The sequence below is a fragment of the Macrobrachium nipponense genome, chromosome 9, assembly GCF_015104395.2.
Source record: "Macrobrachium nipponense isolate FS-2020 chromosome 9, ASM1510439v2, whole genome shotgun sequence".
Taxonomy (NCBI): domain Eukaryota; kingdom Metazoa; phylum Arthropoda; class Malacostraca; order Decapoda; family Palaemonidae; genus Macrobrachium; species Macrobrachium nipponense.
Genome location: NC_061110.1, coordinates 103,668,493 through 103,675,992, shown reverse-complemented (window position 1 = coordinate 103,675,992; position 7,500 = coordinate 103,668,493). Strand labels below are relative to the sequence as shown.

The 7,500-nt window shown below is 32.1% G+C and overlaps 1 protein-coding gene across 4 annotated transcripts in view; it reads left to right on the top strand.

The window, feature by feature from the left end:
* LOC135217918 (uncharacterized) overlaps positions 1-7,500 on the top strand; it is a 513,768-nt gene that overhangs the window by 220,976 nt on the left and 285,292 nt on the right. The window lies entirely within an intron of this gene.

The following is a 7,500-nucleotide window of genomic DNA, read 5'->3' as shown; positions in this document are numbered from 1 at the left end:
GCACTACCTCCGAAATAATACGAAGAGGAATTATGATTATGTTTATTATTTCCGAGTTAGTTTGAATTGGGTACATATTCTTATTTTCTGCGTAAAGTTGGATATCGTATTAAGATACTTATATCTGTGTTATTTTACCGTTGAATAGATTTAAATGTTCGTACTTTGTCCAAAATATCAAAATAACAAAAATAAAAAGCCAAAATGACGAGTCGAAATTAATAAAATCGAATGAGCTTTAATTAAGCTCTCTAACAAAAAAAAACTTATTTAATATACAGAAAATATACATTTATTAGATTTTGCACCATCACTGTTAACTAGTATGGAATTATATCTAATTCTATTCGTAGCGGCTATTGCATATTGAAATGTTGGGAGTTTTTCCTGTTATTTTTCTGAATTTCTACGGAGAAATTGGCTTTCGATATTTGCTCAATCAAATTGGTTTCCATTCAATAAAACTCCTTTGTGGCCATTTCAAACCTGAATAGTTGTACTTTACTGAACTTTACTGAAAAAAGGGAAACTGTAAGAAATAAAAGAAACAGATTACGAGTTCAAATTAGGTAGAAAATTTTTTTTTATAATTTCTCGAGAGAAAAAGATACCCCCGCAAAACAAAAATAAAGAAAAATTGAGAAATATACATTTTTCGCACCATGAAGGATTTTGATAAATTGAATCCAATGATTCATAATTTATTCAATTTTTTTTTTCACCCATTGAATAGTAAAGCAAATCACCGTCAGTCTTTATGGCTTGAAAATCTAAACATATATATCAAATTAATTTCTTATATTACTGATAAATTTTCCCTTTTTAAATACAGAGCTTTTGTACCTTCATTTTGTACCTTCCTTTGGTACCTTCATTTGTTAATTTTCAGTAAGCAGTGATTTATATGCATTAGTTACACGTAATATGCCTAATGTACATCATATAGATAATGAGAAACATTAAGCTACAAATGTCGTTTAATATCCGATTTCGCTCTACCTCGGAAATAATACCGAGAGGGAATTATAATTCCCCTTCGGTATTATGTCCCAGGTAGAACGAATCGGATATCAAAAGACATTTTTAGCTTAATATTTGTGAATATGAAATAATGTTCCAGTAATGTGATAAAATCATAATAAACATCATAAATAAGAATGACGTATTTGCACATCACTTTTCCTTGTCTTTTCTTTAAAAGCTATATTTTCTTCATCTATTATACAATAAGCTACAAACGTCGTTCAATACCCAATTCGTAGCATAAATATTAGTGCATATAAAAATATATTCAAGGTGATGTGGTCAAGATTCACAAGAAACATAACGTTATGTAAGAATGATGTATTTGCACATCACTTTTGCTAGTCCTCTCTTTAAAAGCGAAATTTTGTTCATGCATTTAACATAAATATTTGACGATGACGGTACACTTTTGCTGGTCCTCTCTTTAAAAGCGAATTTCGTTCATGCATTTTACGTAAATATTTGACGATAACTGCACATAACCTCTGTCAAAGGAACAGAACATCTGTTCCTCGTGTAACTGAGGGCGAGGACACCAAGTCCTTCCAAATACAACTTCGACAGGAGAAACTCGAACGACTTCTGTCCCTCTCAAGCAATGAGATTGCTCCGGAGTCCTACGACCCGAAAGGACTTTGCCTAACTTCATCTTCCGAATCCTGCAAGGGAATCAGTTTGGGGTTAGATGCCGTACAGATGGAGATACGATAAAAGAAAATAGACTACATTTTTTGGTAGTTGCTTTATAAAATTGAGATATTAATAAAATAGCATAGATTTATAGGCTTGGTTCAGGTTAGATGTTATAGAAATGGAAATATAATGGAAAATAAAGTTTAGGTAGAAGACCTTCTTTCAAGCGTGTTTTATTGAAGGAGATTGCCGCTTCAGCTGTTTTTGTTTTATAGAATTTCTATTCTACTCTTCTTATTACGACTTTTTCAGTATTATTTAGGTTGGCGAGATCAATGAATTTTAAGAAATGTATATATATATTGAGATCTGGTGTACAATGACCGTAGATTAATTTATGTTTACGTTTATTTTGGAGTCGACCGGATATTTTCAAGGCTGTGGCTTTAAGTAGACTGGTGATATTTTCGGTGCTACTCTAATTTATAGTCGGGAGGTCAGCAGGGAGTATCAGTATGCTGAAGTTTTCATTGGTCGGGGGGTGGGGTGCTTCTCTGCTATTGGCTGCTGGAAGGAGTCTTCAAGCTACTTTTTGGAGTTGAAGTTCTCGCTGTCGTAACTTAGCAGACCGTCGGAGCTGGTTTATATAAATGGAGATATAATGAAGGAAAATAGGGATATAATAAAACAAAATAGAATTAGACTCAGTTTGTGGGAGTTGGCCTACAAATGAAGATGGAGATATAATAGAGAAATAGAGTCGGATTAAATTTGAGGTTAGTTGTCATACGAATGAAGATATATAATAAAAGAAGATAAGGATATGATAAAAAGACAGATGCCACAGAAATGGAGATATAAATAAAAAATATGGATTCCATAAGAGAAAATAGAGTTGAACTCAATTTGAGGTCAGACTTCATACAAATGAAGGTACGGTAAAACAAAATAAAGATAAAATCGAAGTAAATTGGGATATAATAAAAAGAAAATACGTGGATAAGACAATCAACTTTTTTTAGTCTAAGCAAACGAATAAAACTCTCATTCTGTTACCTCCGGTGTTATGTAATTTCGGTTTTCTAAATACAAAACCTGCAGTCGCCCAAATCTGCATTTTATATATTTCGGTACTTTTGGGGCCTCCCTGTTCGTCCAGGTAGATTTCCAGAGAATGCATATCCGTATTTGTCCGGAACAAAAGCGCTTTCAGGCCCTAGCACTTCTATTATATTTTCCGGGCCCACTCTGGTCAACGGGAGTTTACGAAAGGAATTTTACATAACCGTACACCAGTGACATTCCCCTAGGCCTAACATTGGAACACGTAACAACGCTAGAGTGTCTTTTCTTAAACACTTGGCTACATAAACAACATGGAAAATATATCTGCATAACCTACGTCATATAGAATTGTTGTACTCACATAGATAATACACACATAACCATTGCTCATAATCATACATTATGATGGGGCTGAATGTGTCTTTGAATCTCATACATATCCATCCATCCATATAGAATTGTTAGTTATAGAGATCTTCAGGATAAGTAGATATGAATGATCTTTACTTATACTCTAAAAATAATTCTCTGAACATAAAGTCTATGTTAAAAGCTCTTTAGAATTAAAAAAAAAAATTGTATATGTGAAAAACTGCACCTTTTAAACGAGTATTCAATATCTCACTCTCTGCAATGATCCCTTAATCTCATAACGGCTGGCAATCATTTATGAAGATATCTCCAAATTGGCAAAATCATATAATTAATGCTGAAAGAGATTGCACGATGTTCTGGGAATATATTGCAGTTTAAAAACAAAAAACAAAAAAAAATCGGATCTAAGGATAAACATACATAAACAATCACGTACATATATACATACATACATATATACAGATATGCATATAATACATATATATATATATATATAATATATATATATATATATATATATATATATATATATGTAGTGTGTATGTATGTGAATGTATATAATAGCCACAAATACATATTCCTCTCTAATTCAAATTCTGAAATTGGAATCGTAAAGTTTAATTTGTTTCAAAGCGTGCAACTCGAACCCCACCGGAATATGTACAGCAGGGTCGAAAATCGACTTAATTCTCCCTTGACAGCACAGTGTATAAGTTAACATTTAACTCAGTATCAAAGCCAAATGGCATAGGTCGAACACTGGCCAGAGAAGACGTTGATATCATCTATTGTTCCCTGAGGGTGTAAGTTATTTTGTAATTCGACACTAAGGGCTTTTGTGGATTAATTTCTGACCGTAAAGGCTTCTGTAAATTAATGGTAAAATACTCACACACTTTTATATAGCATATACATACAATATATATACTTATATATTTATATATATCTTTACACACACACATACACAGCGACACACCACAACCCACACCACACCACCACACACCACACACAATATAATAATATAATATATATATAATATATTATATATATAATATATACTAATATATTATATATATATATATACATTATATAATATATATATATTATAGATATATATATATATGTGTGTGTGTGGTGTGTGTGTGTAGTGTGTGTGTGTGTGTGCCTGTATGTGTTGCGTCTGACGGTATGTCTGTGAACTTGTATCTTTCATTTTCTCAGACAATATAAAAAATAGAATTTGTTGGAAATCTAAAGCGAAAACGCGGAATTCCCATTGTATTATCCTCCTTGAGATACCTCTAATTAATTCATAACAAACTTGTACTACACTTCGTCCCATGCATAAAAAATCACTGAATCGCATTCTGTCTGCTACTAGAGACGTACGAGCAAGCAATCAAGGAGGGAAAATGGCCTAGTTAAAAGAAAATCATCCATAACAATTAACGTAGATCACGGAGCAACGGACCATCTGCTTCTCGCGAATGAGGCTTTCAAGACATCTCTATGACATCTTTAAAACAGAGCAAATCCAGAAACCTCCTGGAGGTTTTATAAGTATCGCTGGAAGATCCTTGCCCATTGAAACCAAACGTACGTTTTACCTAATAGTCCCTCCTGGACAGATAATCGTTTTCTTCTTCCTTGAACATTCCCGTTTTCCTTTCTTCCTGGACCGCCCCCCTAACCATGCCCCCACCCGTACCGGTACACCGACCAGGGAGACGTCACGTCCTTTCTCCTTGCTGCTAACGTTTACGGTGTTTGCTTAGGGAGGGGGGGGGGGGTGCTTAATTGGCCGTAAAGGAGCGAACGACCATCGAGGGATATAATCGTGGACTTTTCTATGGGATGCGTGCGTGTTCATGACCCAAAATTGGGAAGTAATTGCAGGCAGAAGTGCGAGAATATTTCACTTTTTTTACCTATTTCGAGTTGCAGGTGGATATTTGGGTTGCTTATTGGGTGCTGGTAAATGAAGATTAGGTAAATAGGCTGTCGTATATCAGGCTGCATGGTGATTTTTGTTTTCATGAGATAATTCACGCAAAACTTTGGTTACATTTATGTGCGTGTCTGTTGTATTGTGTTTATGCGCGTATATATATATATATATATATATATATATATAGACTAATATATATATATATAATATATATATATATATATATATATAGTATGTATGTATGTATGTATGTATGTATGTATGTATGTATGTATATCAGACAAATTGATTAAGTATTATTGTACTTGAGTAAGTTTTCCAAGAATCTCTTCTTAAATCTGAAATTATTCATAGACTCTTAATTTAAAATTCAAAGAATCACATTACTCCCGTTTCTTCTTACGTACAGATAAAAAGAACGAAAGTTTAGCCATGTACTGTAACGTATCCTTCGACTGACAAAAAGAAGCGGCCTTATCGTACGTTTTCGAGATATTTACGCGGAAATCTGCAATATGCAACAATAGCTCGAGGATTCCCAGTTTTCCTCTGCGTCAGTCTTATCGCAGAGAACTCGGTGGTGGCGATGTGTGTTCCATGATATTTGACTTTGTATATATTACATTCATTCTCTCGCATTATTTCTGTGGAGACTTGGGATGTCTGGTTTTCTGCCTGTTTTTGTTTAAAGAAAAATAACGAAAAATGGTGGAAACTGTTGATATTTTATGTAAAATAAACGAAAAATGGTGGAAACTTTTGATATTTTATGAAATAACGAAAAATTTTGAAAACTGTTGATATTTTATGTAAATTAACGAAAAATGGTGGAAACTGTTGATAGTTTATGAAAAATAACGAAAAATGGTGGAAACTGTTGATAGTTTATGAAAAATTACGAAAAATTTTGGAAACTGTTGATAGTTTATGTAAAATAACGAAAAATTTTGGAAACTTTTGATAGTTTATGAAAAATAACGAAGAAATTGTGGAAATTATTGATATTTATGTTTAGTACATGTGACATTAAATAAAGAAGTAATTCGAATGGTGAGAAGTGTGGAAATGACTACTTAAAATAAGTTAATGTTTAAATATCAAAATGGTTTTGTTTGTATGGTGTTTTTATGTTGCAAGGAACCGGTGGTTATTCAGCAACGAGACCAACGGCTCTACGTGACTTCCGAACCACGTCGAGAGTGAATTTCTATCACCAGAATTACACATCTCTCGCCCCTCAATGAAATGTCCGAGAATCGAACTCGCGGCCAACGAGGAGCTTCAACATGGTTGACATGACCCTGGTCATGTATAGAAAATGGAATTGGGTCGTTTAGTGAATAGAATGCAAAATCAACAAGTGTTAGTTACAAAGACCTGCACAGGGTAGATAATTAGCGACGTGAGGGAGGTATTAGAGAAAAGGACCGTCTGTGTAGGGTTTACTAAGTGACTAATATTGTGAAGGTTTTCAGTGGAAAGGGTTTATCCACAATTCATCACTTGGAATATTTATGAGGATAGAGAACCTTGTGTCCATTTATCTCCAGAGCCATTCCCCTGTAATAGAAAACGACCTTAAGTTGCATACATATATGTATAAATGTATGTATATATATATATATATATATATATATATATATATATATATATATATATATAATAGATATAGATATATATATATATATATATATATATATATATATATATATATATATATATGAATGTGTGTGTGTGTATCATATGCACAGGTGAAAAATAAGAGACGGTGTATAGGTCCTGACCAATTAACCACGTGCCAAAGTGATTATAATCATATATATATATATATATATATATATATATATATATATATATATATATATATATATATATATATATATATATACATATATATATAATATATTATTCATATATATTGATATGTATATAATATATAAATGTATATATATATGTGACATATATATATTATCATATTAATATATATTAGTATATAATATAATTATATTAGATTATATATATATTATATTTATATATTAATATTATATATTAATATATATTATTATATGTACATATATACTAGATATAATATATATAGATAATAATATAATATATAGAGTATATATTATATATATATAAATAATATATATAATATATATATATATATATATATATATATATATATATATATATATATATATACATGGTGTCCATAAAGTCCCAGTACCATTCCTAGTATTTTATTTGCCCAGTAATGGTACTGGGACTTTATGGACACCCTGATAATTACAGGGAAAATGCGGTTCATTAGTAGCAAGCTAAGCTTGCAATTCCAAAATACGCTGTGACTGAGTTTAGCCACAGCATACTTGCACAGTTGACCCAGCTGTCTTAGGCACAGCGTTACTGTTGGTCTAGAAAAGGATGTAGGGCCAACAACGTCATCTCGCAAG